Source organism: Tursiops truncatus, chromosome 16 (assembly GCF_011762595.2).
Source record: "Tursiops truncatus isolate mTurTru1 chromosome 16, mTurTru1.mat.Y, whole genome shotgun sequence".
Taxonomy (NCBI): domain Eukaryota; kingdom Metazoa; phylum Chordata; class Mammalia; order Artiodactyla; family Delphinidae; genus Tursiops; species Tursiops truncatus.
In genome coordinates this window covers 13,162,462-13,178,382 of record NC_047049.1, presented here as the reverse complement: position 1 = coordinate 13,178,382, position 15,921 = coordinate 13,162,462, and the positions used below count along the sequence as shown (strand labels likewise).

Sequence of the window (15,921 nt, the reverse complement as noted above, 5' to 3'; positions counted from 1 at the left end):
CTTTTGGTAACATTCTATATCTTGATCCATCTGTGAAAATTCATTGAGCTTTATTATTTGCATACTTGAATTAAACGAAATACTTAGAAATGTTCTTTAAAAAAAAGAAAAAGGTCCTAAATTGGCATTCTGGCTAAGACTGTGATGTGGGCGGGTCTCAGCAGCTCGGGCGGCGGCGGCGGCGGCGGCGGGAAGAGTGGCAGCGGTCAGGCAGCCCAACATCACGAAGCCTCTTGGCGCATCTCGGCCTGCAGGCACCTGGCACGCGCCGGCCCCGCCACCACGATGCCCAAGAGGAAGGTCACCTCCACCGAGGGGGCGGCGAAGGAGGAGCCCAAGAGGAGATCGGTGAGGTTGTCAGCTAAACCGGCTCCTACAAAAGTGGAAACTGAACCAAATGAGGTGGCAGGAAAGGATAAATCTTCAGACAAAAAAATGCAAACAAAAGGAAGAAGGGGAGCAAAAGGAAAACAGGCCGAAGTGGCTAACCAAGAGACTAAAGAAGACTTCCCTGCAGAAAATGGAGAAACTAAAAACGAGGAGAGCCCAGCCTCTGATGAAGCAGGAGAGAAAAAAGCCAAGTCTGATTAATATCACACACCTGTGAATTTTGTGCACTCTAACATCTTTGGTCGTGGTAATCCAGTTCTTCTAGTAACTTTGTTAATGTGCTGTGACTGACAATTTGAGTATGTAGTGTATACGATATTAAATTGTGAATTAGGGGGACTTACGATGTAACAGCGTATCAATATTTGAAGATATTGCTACTTGATTTCCTCTCAAGGAAAATTTGCCTCCAAATTTTAAGCTGGAAAGTCACTGGAATAACTGTTCAGAAAAGAATCACAAGTACATGATTTTTTAGATTTTTGGTACGTATGTTAAGAATTGTGTACAAATTGAAATGTCTGTGTACTGATCCTCAAAACAACCAATAAAATCTCAATTATGAAAGAAAAAAAAAAAAGACTGTGATGTGGCAGAGACCACTAGGTGTCTCCCAACCTCACTCTCCATTTCTGCCTTAGAAGGCAGCTCCTGATTTTTAACTGGGCACAGAGCCAGGTGGAATAAAGCTACAGCTTCCACCTTCTCTTGCAACTGGGCACAGCCTTGTGACTCAGTTCTGGGCAGTGGGATATGACGTAACCATAGCATGCAGTTTTCAAGAAGTCACCTTCTTTCCTTCCCTTCTCCTTCTTGCTGGCTTGAAAGTAGATGAAATGGCTGGATCTTTGCAGCTATCTTAGTCCGGGAGGTAGAAACTGTACTGTAGATGGCGGCACACAGGACAGCTGGTCCTTGAGTATCATGGAGCTCCCACAGCAGCCCTGAACTGCTTTCCTTCAGATCTCTTTTTATGAAAGTGAATAAACTTCTATCTTGCTTGAGCAACTGTTTTGGGTTTTCTGTGATTTGTAGCTAAACTTAATCCCAACTGATACATAGGATGGGTGCCAAATTCAGGTTATTTTGAGGAGCGGGAGGAGAGAGTGTGATCAGCTTCAACTCTATTGGTAAAAAGTTTGTTTCTTAAACTGGGTGGTGGGCATAAAGGTGGTAATTATATTTTAAACTTTTTGGGTATATCTAAGTATCACATATTAAATCTTTAAAAAAAAAGGTACTGGTAGAAATAGTGTCAAAGCAAAACCATGAGACACATGGAAAAATAATCAAATGGTGGCAGTTTGGGGCTTCACCCTGGCTCCGTGTCCAGATCGTCTTTGATGTTAGGGTTTGACTGCAGCCTCTGAATAAGCCTCATGGACAGAATGAGCAAGACCTGAAGCGGTCTGTGGGTACCAAACCCGTGTTTGGAAGCAAGAAGGGAAGAAGAAGGCGGCAAGGGCTGGGCCACACTCCCTCCCCCATGCTGCCCAGACCCTGTCTGGGTTGGGTCACCAGGAAGCCCTCATTGCAGACAAGTCATGGAAAGGTCTCTTGACCCCATCCACCGGCCCCATCCCTCTGCTCTCCACCAATCTCCACTGTCATTTTAAGGGAGTAAAAACAAGTGTACTTAAAACCCCACATTTTCATTGCAACAAATTCAACCAGATGTGATTAAAGTAAAATGTGGACATAGTTTCCTCCTCCGATCCAATCCTACTCTTCGGAGCTAGCCACGCTGAACAGCAGAGCAAGCATGTGACTGCTGGCAAAGCCAGGTTGAAGGCTGGAACCCCAGGGAGACCAGGGAGATGTCTTTAGCCACTGGTGTCCTTTGCCTGGACACTGCCCACAGATACTGTGGGCTGCAGTGGTAGGGAAAGGGCCCCTGCTGTTGAGGGGCTAGGCTTAAGAACTCCTTGAACTTGTAACCCAGGCTCACCCCTGGGATCAGAACATTCCAGAAGAGGTAGACCTACTTCTTGTCTTGATTGGCCCTCAGCCCTTTGGCCACACCTCACCGGGAGAGGCCCCAGAACCCAGGAGGCTGCTTTCTCCCACCTTTGTGATTCTCTTTCAAGTGCTCCTGAGTGCATGGCAGTAGACATTACAGAAACACACAGATAGACCAGCATCTTTGTGGGATATCCTGAGCCCGATGAATCATGTGTCAGGAAACTGGCATCCTCAGCCTCTGAGGGTTTACGGCTGCAGCGGCAAGAACAGCTTGTGGTGACACGCATGTCTGTGCTGTGCCCAGTAAAAGTACGATGGAACACCTCAGCTCACCTCTGCTTTGTCAGAGGATATAAAAACTATGCTCACTCTGTTCCCTGAAAAAGCCATGGAGACCTCATTGCTTGAAACAGGAATTGAGACAGAGCTTGGCGAAGGGCTTTTCTTGACTTTTACAATTACAGTCATAGAAAGGCATTTAGTTTTACTACTGAATTGCCTTTACTGAAAAGTTGGGACTGTTCTAGTAAACTCAGACTCCCTATGTCTAACCCAATACTGAGTAGGAGGCACCTAGAATGTTGTGAAATGGCCTTTCGTGTGGATTAGCTCATGAAATCCACATGTTAAATCCCCGAATTTGGGAAATAGGTAAAAGTTATCCCTAAGTTACAGATGACTGAACTGAGGCTCAGAGGGCTTAAATAACTACCAGAAATCACACAGCTAGTCAGTAGTGGAGAGCATATCTGAATCAGGCAGGCGGACTTCAGTGCCAGAACCCATGGGCTTAGTCAGTATGGTGTTCTGCCTCTCTGGAGTCCTAAGGGAGCCAGATTCAGTTGAGGTGCTGTGGAAGGGAGGTGTGGTTATTCATTACAGAAAGATAAGAAGGGCATCATTAGAAGGGCAATTGGAACCAACAGGCAGCCTTGATAGAATTTTCTGTCTTGTGTCATCTAAGATGCTTTTTGCTGGTGAATCAGCAACAAAACAAAGCAACCAAAAAAAAAAAAAAAAGACCTAACCAGTGATTTAACTAATAAGGAAGACATTTACTATCTCACATAACCAGAAGTCCAGAGATAAGGTGGCTCCAGGGTTGGTTAACTTAGCAGTTCAATATTGAATGCAAGGCTTCAATAGCAAATGCAAGACCCAGGTTCCTGCCATGGTTTTGCTCAGCCATCATCAGCACAGTGACCTTTGCAAGCTTGTCCCTCATGGCCGCAAGATGGCTGCCATCACTCTCACACAATGTCCAAAGGCCAGAAGAAGACATAACTTTTCCTCATGCCCCTTTTGAAGAATATGGATCCTTCCATTTATATCTCCTTTTATGCCATAAACATGCCATGCGTTCATTCTTAAGTCAACCATTGGCAAGGAGAATGGAATTACTATTACGATTGGTTTGGTTCTGAACCATGGCTGTACACTAGAATCACCTGCAGAATTACAAAACAAAACAAAAAATGTATCTATGCCAAAATCCCAGTCCTACAGACTCTGCTTTAACTGATCTCAGATGGGATACATTCGTGGCTATCTTTAAAATTTCCCCTGATGCTTGAAGGTACAGCCAGGATTGAAAACCTCTCATTTAGACCAATCAAGATTCCTCCCTGGGGCTGGGGCTGGGGACCAGCCTGCCATGAAACACATGTCACCTGATTCCGGAACAGGACTGGGGTTCTATTTAGCAAGAAAGAACATGGAAGGGTGGATGGGGGCGGGGGTGGTGGCTGCTGGGAGGCAACCTCCAACATCTGCCTCCCCCCCCCCGCCCCGACGTCTTCCTGCATGTGGAGGCCAGGATTCTGGCAGAGTTACCACACAGCTAGGAAATTTCTTCTTTCCTGACTCATCAGATGCCTTCCGTTATGCAATCCGGAGCTGAGGTCATACAAGGAAAGGAGACAATGGCGGGGCCGGGGTAGCGGAGGCTGCATCAGCTCAAAGCTTTTGTGAGTAACGGGGAGGCCAAACTTCAGTTTTCTCCGTGTGGTCTCTGACCACCAGGGCAACTTAAACTGCAGATTCCCGGGCTCCACTCCAGCCCTGTGGAACTAGAGTATCTCAAGGTGGGACCCGAGGACTGGCATTTTAACGGACACCGCAAGTGAGTTCCTATTCACTCTCAAGCTTAAGAACAACTGAACTAGATGTAGCAGAAACAAAGAAAAAGTGGTCAAGTTTTCAATTTCTCCAGGAGGCAGAAGCTTAAATATTAGCTTTCTTATTTTCTTTTGGGTCACAGTGATTTGGGAAGATGGAAAATGCTTGCCTTCAAGTTGGCTCATGGGGCTGAAAAGAATCAACTCTGAACATTAACATGGTGAGGACAGTTGAGTTGCCTTGGAGGTGTGCTCAGTGACAGGCCCAAGTCTGCGCCTGGGGAAGCCATTCTGTCCTGAGAAAAGAGGCAGCATGGAATGCCACCCTCAGGTGTGTGTGTTCCTTTAAGGTTCTCATGAAGTACTGGGAAGAATATTAATTGGACCCTACTCCTTGATAAGCCAGTTCTTATCCCGGAACAAGTGAAATGGAAACAGGAAGCTGAACACAGTGACCTTCCAGGTCAGAACTGTCCTAACTGGGACCCTCAAGCTTCAAGGTCTCTAGTCTCCCCTGAGTCCATGCTGCATGAGGGGTGAATCTGGTCATCCGTGTCCCTGAATCCCGGGCTCCCCCTGGCCCAGAACACACCCACAAGTCCTCCTGGATCTTCCCCCTCCCCCTGCCTCCCCAGCTGGTACCCTTCTGCGTGCCCCTCTGCTTCCCCTGGGGTCTCCCCTCTGCTCTGCCACACGGAATCCCCTGTGGCTCCCCAAATGCCTCCACGCCATTGCTTTGACTTCTCCTTCAGCCCTGCTTCCTCGGAGTCATCCTTCAATTCTTACAATGGGGGAGCCCATCCAGGAAGCCAGTCCTGAGCTCTCCCCTCCCTGCAGGAATCCCCACCCTCACCTATGGGTCCCAGCAGCTCTCCATGAAGACTTCATGGAAACATTTGCAGCCCTTTATAGCATGGATGTGAGCACATGTCCCCTCTGGCCTTGGAGAGCCCCTGAGGGAGGGTTTATCTCCATGTTCCCTGAGCCTGTAGGCCAGCTGGAGCCCCTCAAGCGCTTGCCAGCTGAAGGAATGGTGTTTGGCCCACACATCTGTTCAGAGCCACATCTAAGACATGCTGTGTTGCAGGACAGTCTCCCCACCTTCCCGGGTGCCCAGGCCAGTCACCACAATCCTCTAACTCTAACAAGGAAAAACCACCAGCCTCTGCTGGGCCGAGCCCTCTAAGAAGTGAGAGAAGCTTCCAGAGCAGGAGCCTGGCCTGCTGGCCCTCCACCTTGAAGGCCTGGGAACAGACACGGAGGAGAGAAGGCAGGAAGGAGGGCAGGGGAAGGGGACGAGCAGGCAGTGATGCCTTTCTGGGATCCACACGCTTCGTAGTGGCATCTTCTCTGTCGTCTCCACAAAATCCCCTCAAAACAGGTGTCACTCTTCTCTCCGTCTCACAGAGGACACCAGCTCAGTGCGAGAACGCGCCCAAGGTTCCGCAGCAGGAAAAGGAGGCCTCGATCGGGCCAGTCTGCCTGGTGTTCGTTTGTTTTCTTTTTGGCTGCGCTGCGGAGCATATGGGATCTTAGTTCCCCGACCAGGGATCGGACCTGTGCCCCCTTCACTGGAAGCGCGGAGTCTTAACCACTGGACTGCCAGGTAAGTCCCCAGTCTGCTTGTTTTTCAATAAGCAGAAGGTTGGGCCAGGGTACGATGGGACCACCACTCATGGGCCAACTGGACAGAGAGGCTGCTCACCTGCTGGGAGATGGGTCCAACCTAAGTAGGAGGACAGGTGAGATGCTTCCAGACCGGCGCTCTATATAGACCCTACACACACATCCCTTTATACACTGATATAATAAAGCACGAAGCTCTTTAGTTCTGTTTTAATGGTTGTAAGAGGAAACTATATAAAACACGTGCATGCTGGCTAAGTCCAGGAGAGGAGATGCACATCTGGTAAGGAGAGATTTTGAAGTCACTTCTTAGCTGAGTGCGCTTGGACAAACGACTACACTCTACTGAGCCTCAGTTTCCTCACCTGCAAAATGGACATAACAATGTCTTCCTTGCCTAGTCGTTCAAGGATTTACAGTTATGTGAAGTATTTAGCTCAAGCCTGAGCCATAAAAGCGTTCAGTGAATGAGCTGTTATTAAAATTGTTAGTGCTACTATTAGGATACATTTTTGTCTCCTCCGAGCATCCAGCAGAGTGCTGAGCCCACGGGGGCAGGAACTGTATCTCTTTCCCTCAGCTCTGCATCTCTGGTGCCCAGACATCGTCTGGCACAACGGTGGCACTTGGTAAAGGTCTGCTGGGTTGAACTCAAGACTTGTTATTCTTCATTGTTATATGGCACTGTGCCCTTTTTCAAATCCTCTGAATATATCATTACTCTTGAGCCTTTCCCAATGCCTGTGGGGCAGGCAGGAGAGGTGATACTGTTGTTCCCATCTTATAGCTGAAAAAAATTGAGGCTTAGAGAGAGGATGCTTCCTGCCTAAGTCACGCGGCTGAGCTGAGCTGAGCTGAGGTCAGGCTCTTCAGACCGCAGGTTTCACAGCCACTGTGTGTGAAACCATCCACAGGAAGCAGACGCTGTTGCAAGGAGCTGAGCTGGACACCTCCAGGGAGGCAGCCCCCCTGTCAAACACCAGCAGCCTCTGCCAATACATTTATTTATTTTTTACATCTTTATTGGAGTATAATTGCTTTACAATGGCGTGTTAGTTTCTGCTGTATAACAAAGTGAATCAGCTACACATATACATATGTTCCCATATCTCTTCCCTCTTGCGTCTCCCTCCCTCCCACCCTCGATAGCCCACCCCTCCAGGCGGTCACAAAGCACCGAGCTGATCTCCCTGTGCTATGCAGGTGCTTCCCACTAGCTATCTACCTTACGTTTGGTAGTGTATATATGTCCATGCCTTTCTCTCACTTTGTCACAGCTTACCCTTCCCTCTCCCATATCCTCAGGTCCATTCTCTAGTAGGTCTGTGTCTTTATTCCTGTCTTACCGGGATCTAATGAAACTTCAAAGCTTTTGCACAGCAAAGGAAACCATAAACAAGACCAAAAGACAACCCTCAGAATGGGAGAAAATATTTGCAAATGAAGCAACTGACAAAGGATTAATCTCCAAAATGTATAAGCAGTTCATGCAGCTCAATAACTAAAAAACAAACAACCCAATCCAAAAATGGGCAGAAGACCTAAATAGACATTTCTCCAAAGAAGATATACAGACAGCCAACAAACACATGAAAGAATGCTCAACATCATTAATCATTAGAGAAATGCCAATACGTTTAGAAAGGGCTTCAGAGGATCACCCGGCGTAGGTCAACTGGTCCCACTGATCCTGGCCCATCTTTCTGCCATGGCTCAGTCCTGCTCTGCACCCGAGGTGGGTCCCAGCTGGACCTCCTGGCCCATCAGAAAGCACCTGGAGAGCCTCTGGATTTCAGAGCACATCAGGCAGGGATGGCCTAGGGCACTTGGAGGAGCTGGAAGCAAGAGGACTTTCCTCGCTGCAAACAACACCCAGGGTCTGCATCCTGGCCCAGATGACAGCCTTACTGACAGGTTTAGTACCACGTTTTATGACTTCCAAGCTTAGTCACTGCCTAAGTCAGTCCGCTCAGACACAAACACTTAGCAAAGTCATGACCCAGATGCTTAAGCAGGGAAAGGTGTACTCCCCCACCCCCCGGCAGAACTGGCCTCTGGAGCCAAGTCTGGGGACGCTGGAGGCAGCAAGGCTGTAGTGGTGGTATATTTCAGTGACCCACATGGTTGTCCTTTATTTTCCCCAAGTTTCCACTACTGAGTTTTAAGGGAGTAGGAAGCAGATGCCTGCTGCCTCCAGGGACAGCCCGACACAGGCCAAGGGCTTCTGATCCCTGTCCGCAGGCCTTCCTTGAGAGCTGAGCCTGAAGGCGTGAAGGGTGGAGGTTTGGTGCATCCTTTGGCAGACAGATCGACCCCCCTCCTGGCTTTCAGTTCACACACTGAAGATGGAAGACCAATCTCTGACCCAAAGCAGCTCAACCCTGGATTCCCACACGCTGTTCCCTACCCCCTACTCCCCAGCCCCAGCTTGGCCTCTGTGAAAACCAGAAGCCTCTCCAGAATCTCTCTGGCCTCCACGCAGGTCTGCAGTCCTCCCAGATGGAGTGGGGACGCACCTCGGGCCCGGGTGGGTGCGCCCGTGGGAAGAGTGAGGTGCCCTGACTGCACAGCTGCCCTCCTGCTGTGAGGACAAGGTCCCTGCTGGGGACCCTTCCTCCAGCTCATTTGGGAGCCGCTTCTCAGACTGGAGAAGAGGTGAGGTGCCCAGTTAACTGGAAACTGGCTCTGAGCCAGAGTTGGGCTCTGTGGCTTGGAGGATGTCATTGCGATTAAGTGGGTTTACTTGCCCAGTTCCTTCACAGTGTGGCTTTAGGGCACTTGGTCACATCATGTGCTTTCATTCTTCAGGTGCTCACTTAACCCTTTCATCCTCGATCAAGTCACCATTGTCACTTGCCTGATTATAACCCCAAGAGCCTCCTCCCTGATCTGGTTGGAATGGCAGCTCCACTCCAGCTCCTTGGAATGAATAATAGTAATCATTTTTTTCCTTCTTTCCCTCGCTGGGATTTTTATCTTCTTAAACACAACCCATCTCCTTCATTTCTCTTTTTCCCTTTCCCAGACACTGAAGTTTTATTCTAAAAATTCCTCTTGATCTCTAGAGAATTATAATAGAACAAAACCTGCTGTAATGCTACTAAATGAGGATAAAAATTTTACATGCATGAAATAGGGTGGCATCATTGATAAGTTTATAAAACAACTGGGATGAGCTTGTGTAGCTGGGCAGCTCCAGGTTCTAGGGGCCAGCTGTCAATTACATCATGTCCAAATTTACATCATCACAGGATCAGTATTAATGCAAATGTCTTATTGAAGCAGCACCAACACCTACATTTTGGGCTTTAGCCCCAGAAGGTCCTAGATTTAAATCCTAACTCTGCCACATGCTAATTTTATGACATAGGCCAATGTATAAACCTCAATTCTAGTGTATCCATCTGTAAAACGGTAGAGAAAATACTTACTTCACAGAGTTGTTATGAGGTTGAAATACCGTATCAGCTAGCTACTGCTGTGTAACAACTACCACATCTCAGTGACATCCAACAATAAACTATTTATTTCTAATGTTTCTAAGGGTTGGCTGGGACCAGCTGTTGTAGCTGGGCTAGGCTGGGCAGCTCTGGTTCAAGCTGCATGTCTGGATGACTCCAGTCTCCTCCATGAACCTCACTGTGGGCCCAGGCTGAAGTGGCAATAGCCGCCTGGGGAATCTCTTCTCACAGCAATGGCAGAGACACAAGAAAAAGACTGCTCAAGCATAGTTCAAGTCCTTGCTTGCATCTTATCTATTAACATCCCATTGTCTAAAATAAATCACGTGACTGAGCCCAGAGACAGGGATCAGGAAACACAATCTGCCCACAATTGGCCCATGGCAAGGGCATGGGTGCAGGGAGGAGTGAAGAATCAGGGTTGGTATTTCAGGCAACCACAGATGACAATGCTCATTCAGAGCCGCTGTTCAGCTCCTGACATGTGGTAGGTGCTTAGTAAAAGGTAACCATGATCATTGCATGACCCCTTAGAGTTTAGGTAAACCAAAGTGTCTCAGTCTCATCCTTGGCAAGTAGCAAAGTCAGGAATGGGCCTCAAGACATCTTGCTACTGTTCAACATTTTTTTAAAGTGTCCCATCACCAGCCTCCCATGTCTGACTTATCCTAACCCCATACACTGAGGGAGGGAGGTAGGATAGATGGCGGGAATGTAGAAGTGAGAACCTTGGGCCTCAGCAGCCTAAAATACATCCAAGATGTATAGACTAAATATAAGGGGAGATTGGTCCGCCCCTCCATTCCCATTGGCTTCGTGATGGGGAAGCCAGTGGGAAGAGCAACGCTGTGGGTTAGAATCCTGGTTCTGCTGCTCACTGGCTGAGTCACTGTGGGCTCCTGCAGATGGAAGTTCTCCCTGAGTGGTCTGTCTATATTAGGTCCCCATGTCATTCACTCTCATGGCACCCTTGGCCTTTTTTTTTTTAACTGCATTTTATGGTGATGTATAATATAATTGTATATTTATTTGTGGGCTCATTTCTTTAATGTGGGTCTTGCTCACCAGACTGCAAGCTCCGTGAAGGCAGGGCCCATGTCTATTGGGTCAGTTCTTACCTAGTGCTTGGCACAGTATGTTCATCTATGGGATGAATGAATAAATCCAAACTCCCTGAGCTTTACTCTCCTCATGTGAAATACAAGATAATAATATGTTCTTTTTCTTTTAAATCTCATTGATAGTTTTTAATATGATTTTTAAAAATTTATTTATTATTTATTTTTGGTTGCATTGGGTCTTTGTTGCTGTGCGCAGACTTTCTCTAGCTGTGGCGAGCGGGGGCTACTCTTCATTTCGGCGTGTGGGCTTCTCACTGCGGTGGCTTCTCTTATTGCGGAACACGGGCTCTAGGTGCGTGGGCTTCAGTAGTTGTGGCTCGCGAGCTCTAGAGCGCAGGCTCAGTAGTTGTGGCGCACGGGCTTAGTTGCTCTGTGGCATGTGTGATCTTCCCGAACCAGGGCTCGAACCCATGTCCCCTGCATTGGCAGGTGGATTCTTAACCACTGCGCCACCAGGGAAGCCCAATAATATGTTCTTTAAAGAGATTTTTTTTTTTTTGAGAAACGTAAAGAAAACTATTTGGGGCATGCCTTCTATGGGGCCTGGCATGGTATGGGTGCATGGTACATAGTAATATATGCCCAGCACTCCACCCTTAATTCTTACCATTGAGTGGTTAAGTGCACAGAGTTGAGATGTTCAAAGCAGACCCGTACTTCTAGCTTCTCTTTCTAGCTTCTCATTCCCCATCTCCACAGTGACACTGGCGGTCTCAATCCTAGATTCCTGGGCTGCCTGCCTGAACTGTTCCTGTCTAGCCAATAGGGAAAGCCCTCGTCATTTGTCCCCCTCTATCTCCATCCCCTTCCTCATGTCCCCGAGGTCCTTCTGACTCAGGGTTGTTATTTGCTGAGGACACACTGGTAAGTCCTCATGGTGATGAAAATATTGAAATCCTCTCATACCAGATGGTAAAAAGTATGAGTTCATGAGACTCTAAACCATCAAATGACATTGGCCCAGGTAGCCCAGAGGTTACCAGGTGGCCAGATGCTGGAGAGGACGCTGGCAGCCCCTGCTGGCACCAACTGGATGGCGGCAGCAGGGGTGAGCGCCATGCCTGCCCACCGCTCCAGAGCAGCCAGCGTTGGTGGGCACAACAGAGCCGGTGGCAAGGCAGACAGCCGCTGTCGCAGAGGCTCTTTGCCTCCAGGCCACAGGGCAGGTGTGTGTTCCCAGCCATGGTGTGTGGGCACAAGGCCATGCTGCACTAGCTGTAACAGAACACCAGGTGCCAGGGACCCAGTGACCATCAATCTGATGGGGACAACCTCGGAAGGATTGGATGCAGTCCTGATAGCGAACCGTGGCTCAGACAGGGACCTCCCAGCGAGTGGCAGCCAGAACAAATGAAAAAATCACTCCACAGAGGAGTTGATAATTATTAGAGGGACTGAATAAATGATTTGTGTCACAATGTTTATTCCTAAAATGAAATGTCAGCATAAATAATTTTGTTAGGTTAGAGATAGAAGGGAACAGTCTGTTTTGGATTTACATATGGCCCAGGCTGTACGTATTTTGCACAGGATGCCCAGATATTTGGTCAAACATTATTTTAGGTGCGTCTCTGAGGGTGGTTTTGGATGAGATTAATATCTGAATCCACAGATGGTATAAAGCAGATTGCCCTCCTGCTGTGGGTGGGCCTCATCTAAATAGTCAAAGGCCTGAATAGAACAACAAGGTTGACTCTTCTGCAAGTAAGAGAGAATTCCTCCTGCCTGACTGTTGAGCTGGGACATCAGTCTTTTCCTGTGTTTGGACATGAACTGAAGCATGAGCTCTTCTTGGGTCTTTAGTCTGCTGGCTTTCATAATGGAATGTACACCATCAACTCTCTTCGTTCTCAGACCCCTTCAGACTATACATGCATATCTCTTGCTGGTTCTGTTTTTCTGAAGGACTCTGACTGATACAAGCCCCAATTCCTCAGACTCCCTTTTATTCTCCTAGTTTTGGTGTGTGTTGGTGTCTATCAAGGGCCATGAGGAGGAAAACCTCCCACTCCACGAATCCGTGGCCATTGGTATTATACCTCCTATTTCTGCTGTGTCCTTCCTCTCTGGCTGCCTCCCCGTCATGTTGCTGAATCCTGCTTTGGGGTAGGCAGAGTGATCCCGAAAAGATGATGAATTGGCCCAGAGGGGTCATTCCCAAAGGCACTATCTGAGTCGCAGGGAGACTTCCACAGGCGGTGGGCTTAGTGGGTGCTGATTCATGGCCCTTTTCCCAAAGACAAGAGGCTGAGTGTCAGGGCTGCTAATCCGTCTCCGAATGGCTCCTGGCTCAACCCACATGGAATTAAATCCAGAATTAAAATTCAGAGCTTGTTCTGGACTCGAAGGGCAGACTTAGCTGTTTTCCTCAGGGATAAAGAGAGGCCCAAGGCTGGCTTGGGAAGCGTTGTCACAGCAGTTCAGAGCAGAGGGGCCACTGGGTTGGTAGACTGTCTGCTGAGTGTTGAGAGAAGACAGAGTCGCTGTCACCACGGGGTTTACAGATGTAACAGGGGAGCCTGGAGTGGGCACAGGAGGCTGAAGGGCCCTCAGTCAGGGAACAGCCTCTTGCCTTCCCTGTTCCAGAACGTCAGCCCTCGCTGCAGGCAGTGGTGCCCACACCGCTGTACCTGGGGCTGCCACCTCCCCCTTAGCCTTGCTTTAAGTGTGTTAAAAAACGAAATTTAAATGAGTAAATCTGAAGATCTAATTGGCTTTATTCAATGATTCAAGAATGCAGCAGCATCCCACCTAGTAAGTAGAAGGGTGCTCAGAGGGGTTGTATGAACTGGAAGGTTTTTATAGGCAGGAGGAGGGCGGCACACAGAAGCTATCAGCAAAGGAAGAGGATTGTTTCAGACCAGATCACCTTCTCTCAGGGGGTGGGGGGTGGGGATGAGGGCCTATCACGCAGGTTACCTCTTCATCCCTTGGTGGGGGATGGACAGGGCCCTGTGATAGAGCACTTCACTGGTGCTGACCAGAAAATTCCAGACTGGCCGATTACCACTACACTCCTGGGGAAGGTCAAACTACAGTCAGGTCAGGTATGCAGTCTAGGTCAGTTAGCATGGGTTTTAGCACAGGTGACGCCATTCGGGGCCTTTGGTTTTTCCGTTTAACAGGTGGCTGTCTGTTTCTTTCCTAACTTTCTGGTAATCCTCTTCCAGGGGCTGCATGTGGCCATGGCAAGAGGAAGACAGGAGACAGAAGGATCCAGGTTGGAAGCCGGTCGGCTCTTTCTTCACCCCCAGCAAGCCTGCTTTTCACTCCACTCAGCTGTGCCCTCAGGCCTGGGCCCAGCTGTTTCTCCGTTCAGTTTCCCGGGTGCCCAGGGCATGACCCAAACCCTAGGGACCCCACATGGGGAACTCACTCATGCGAGGAGGTGGCATAGTGTAGTGGTTAATTCCAGAAGGACAGTGTGGGTTCAGATCCCAGCTCTATCCCTCAGTAGCTGTATGACCCCATGTCAGTGCCTGTCTATGTGCCTCACTTTCTTCCTTTAAAAAATGGGAAGGATAATGGTTCCCACCTTCTGGGGTTGTTCCAGTTAATGTCATTAATGGATTAAACGAGTTAAGACCATAAGACACAGGGTCAGGTTTATCATAGGCACTCCCTTATGTTGATTATATCATAATTAATTGTGATTAATTACAGGTGGGCCACCATGACCTTCTTCATTGCTCAATAAGATGATGTACTTGCCAGGTGTTGCAAGGGTCCCGGGCAGGTTCTCTGAATTCTTATTCCTTCTTTTCTCCTTGGTGAAGGCCCTTTCCTCTCACTGTTGGTTGTCAGAGATTCAGCCTTAATTAATAAATCTGTAGAAATGCAGTTAGGAGGGGAGACACCCTGGTCTAAGATGTCGCCTTGTCTTGAAAGGCCCAGAAGCTGGGGGTAGGTCCTCCTTGGCCCCAGAGTTGGGAGTGGTGATTACTGCCCCAAAGCCTGGTTTCTAACGGTCCAGGCCCTATAGGCCCTTCCAAGTTAGCCTACGTCCATGGTATGCTCCCCACCGCTGCAGGACCGGGAGAACTCACAAGGGGGAGCCCCCAGCCCAGCCACAACCATCAGCCTGACCTGGAACAGCCAGTTTTTGCGCTTTCTCTTGCTCCTAAATGAGCACCACCCTTTCCCTCCTGATTTGGAGATAATCTTTGTCTCCCTTTCTCTTTGGGTGTCTGTGATGAGTAATTTTTTTTTTTTTTTTTGCCTTACGCGGGCCTCTCACTGTTGTGGCCTCTCCCGTTGTGGAGCGCAGGCTCCGGACGCGCAGGCTCAGCGGCCATGGCTCACAGGCCCAGCCTCTCCGCGGCATGTGGGATCTTCCCGGACCGGGGCACGAACCTGCGTCCCCTGCATCGGCAGGCGGACTCTCCACCACCGCGCCAGCAGGGAAGCCCTGTGATGAGTAATTTTATGTGTCAACTTGCCTGGGCCCCAGGGTACCCAGATATTTGGTCATACATTATGATGGGTGTTTCTGTGAGGCTGTTTCTGGATGAGATTAACATTTAAATCAGTGGCCTAAGTAAAGCAGATTGCCCTCCCTACTGTGGGTGGGTCACATCCAATCAGCTGAAGGCCTGAATAGAACAAAAAGGTTGACCATCCTCTGAGTAAGGTAGAATTCTCCTTGTCTGACTGCTTTCTGACCAGGATGTTGGCTCTTTCCTGCCTTCCAACTGGAACTGAAGCATTGGCTCTTCCTGGCCCTTGGCCTGCCAGCTCTTGGAATGGAACTTATAGCACTGGTTCTCCTGGTTCTCAGGCCTTCAGCCTCAGCCTGGAGCTACACCATTGGCTCTCCTGGATCTCCAGCTGGCTGCACACCCTGCAGATCTTGGGCCCTGTCAGCCTCAATGACTGTGTGAGCCAATTTTGTAGAATCAATCTTTTCCTATGTATATGTACACCTTAGCAGTTCTATTTTCTGGAGAACCCTGACCACCACAGTGCCCTACTCTGGAAGTGCAGGGGCCTTCCTTTCAGGTTCCAGAGCCCTTCCCCCATTTCTCCCATGTGGCCCAGGAACCCCCTGCTGAAGAGGCTCCTGCAGTTTCCTAGCCTTCCCAAGGGGAGTGTCATCTGACACCCCTGTGCCTGTGACCCCCTCCTGACCCATAAATGCCTGCATGTTTTGGGAGCTCCACTTGGCATCAGCGCGAGCACATTGCCAATCCCCACTCCATCCTGGCTTCAGAGGGAAGCAGAAAACATGATGAATAAAACCCATCA

At 48.9% G+C, this 15,921-nt stretch overlaps 1 long non-coding RNA gene and 1 pseudogene across 4 annotated transcripts; both read left to right on the top strand.

Moving 5' to 3' along the window:
- Window positions 1–285: 285 nt before the first annotated feature.
- On the top strand, window positions 286–591 carry LOC101319291 (non-histone chromosomal protein HMG-14 pseudogene; annotated as a pseudogene).
- Window positions 592–4,156: 3,565 nt separating this feature from the next.
- LOC109550697 (uncharacterized) lies at window positions 4,157–15,590 on the top strand. Of its 4 annotated transcripts, none has more exons than XR_012326881.1 (3): window positions 4,251–4,474; window positions 4,613–6,075; window positions 13,848–15,590. It is a non-coding gene; the product is annotated as an uncharacterized lncRNA (long non-coding RNA). The 4 variants fall into 4 exon arrangements; XR_002177313.3 differs by having other exon boundaries at window positions 4,257–4,800; window positions 5,877–6,075; XR_002177312.3 differs by having other exon boundaries at window positions 4,258–4,932; window positions 5,877–6,075.
- The last annotated feature ends 331 nt before the right edge of the window (window positions 15,591–15,921 follow it).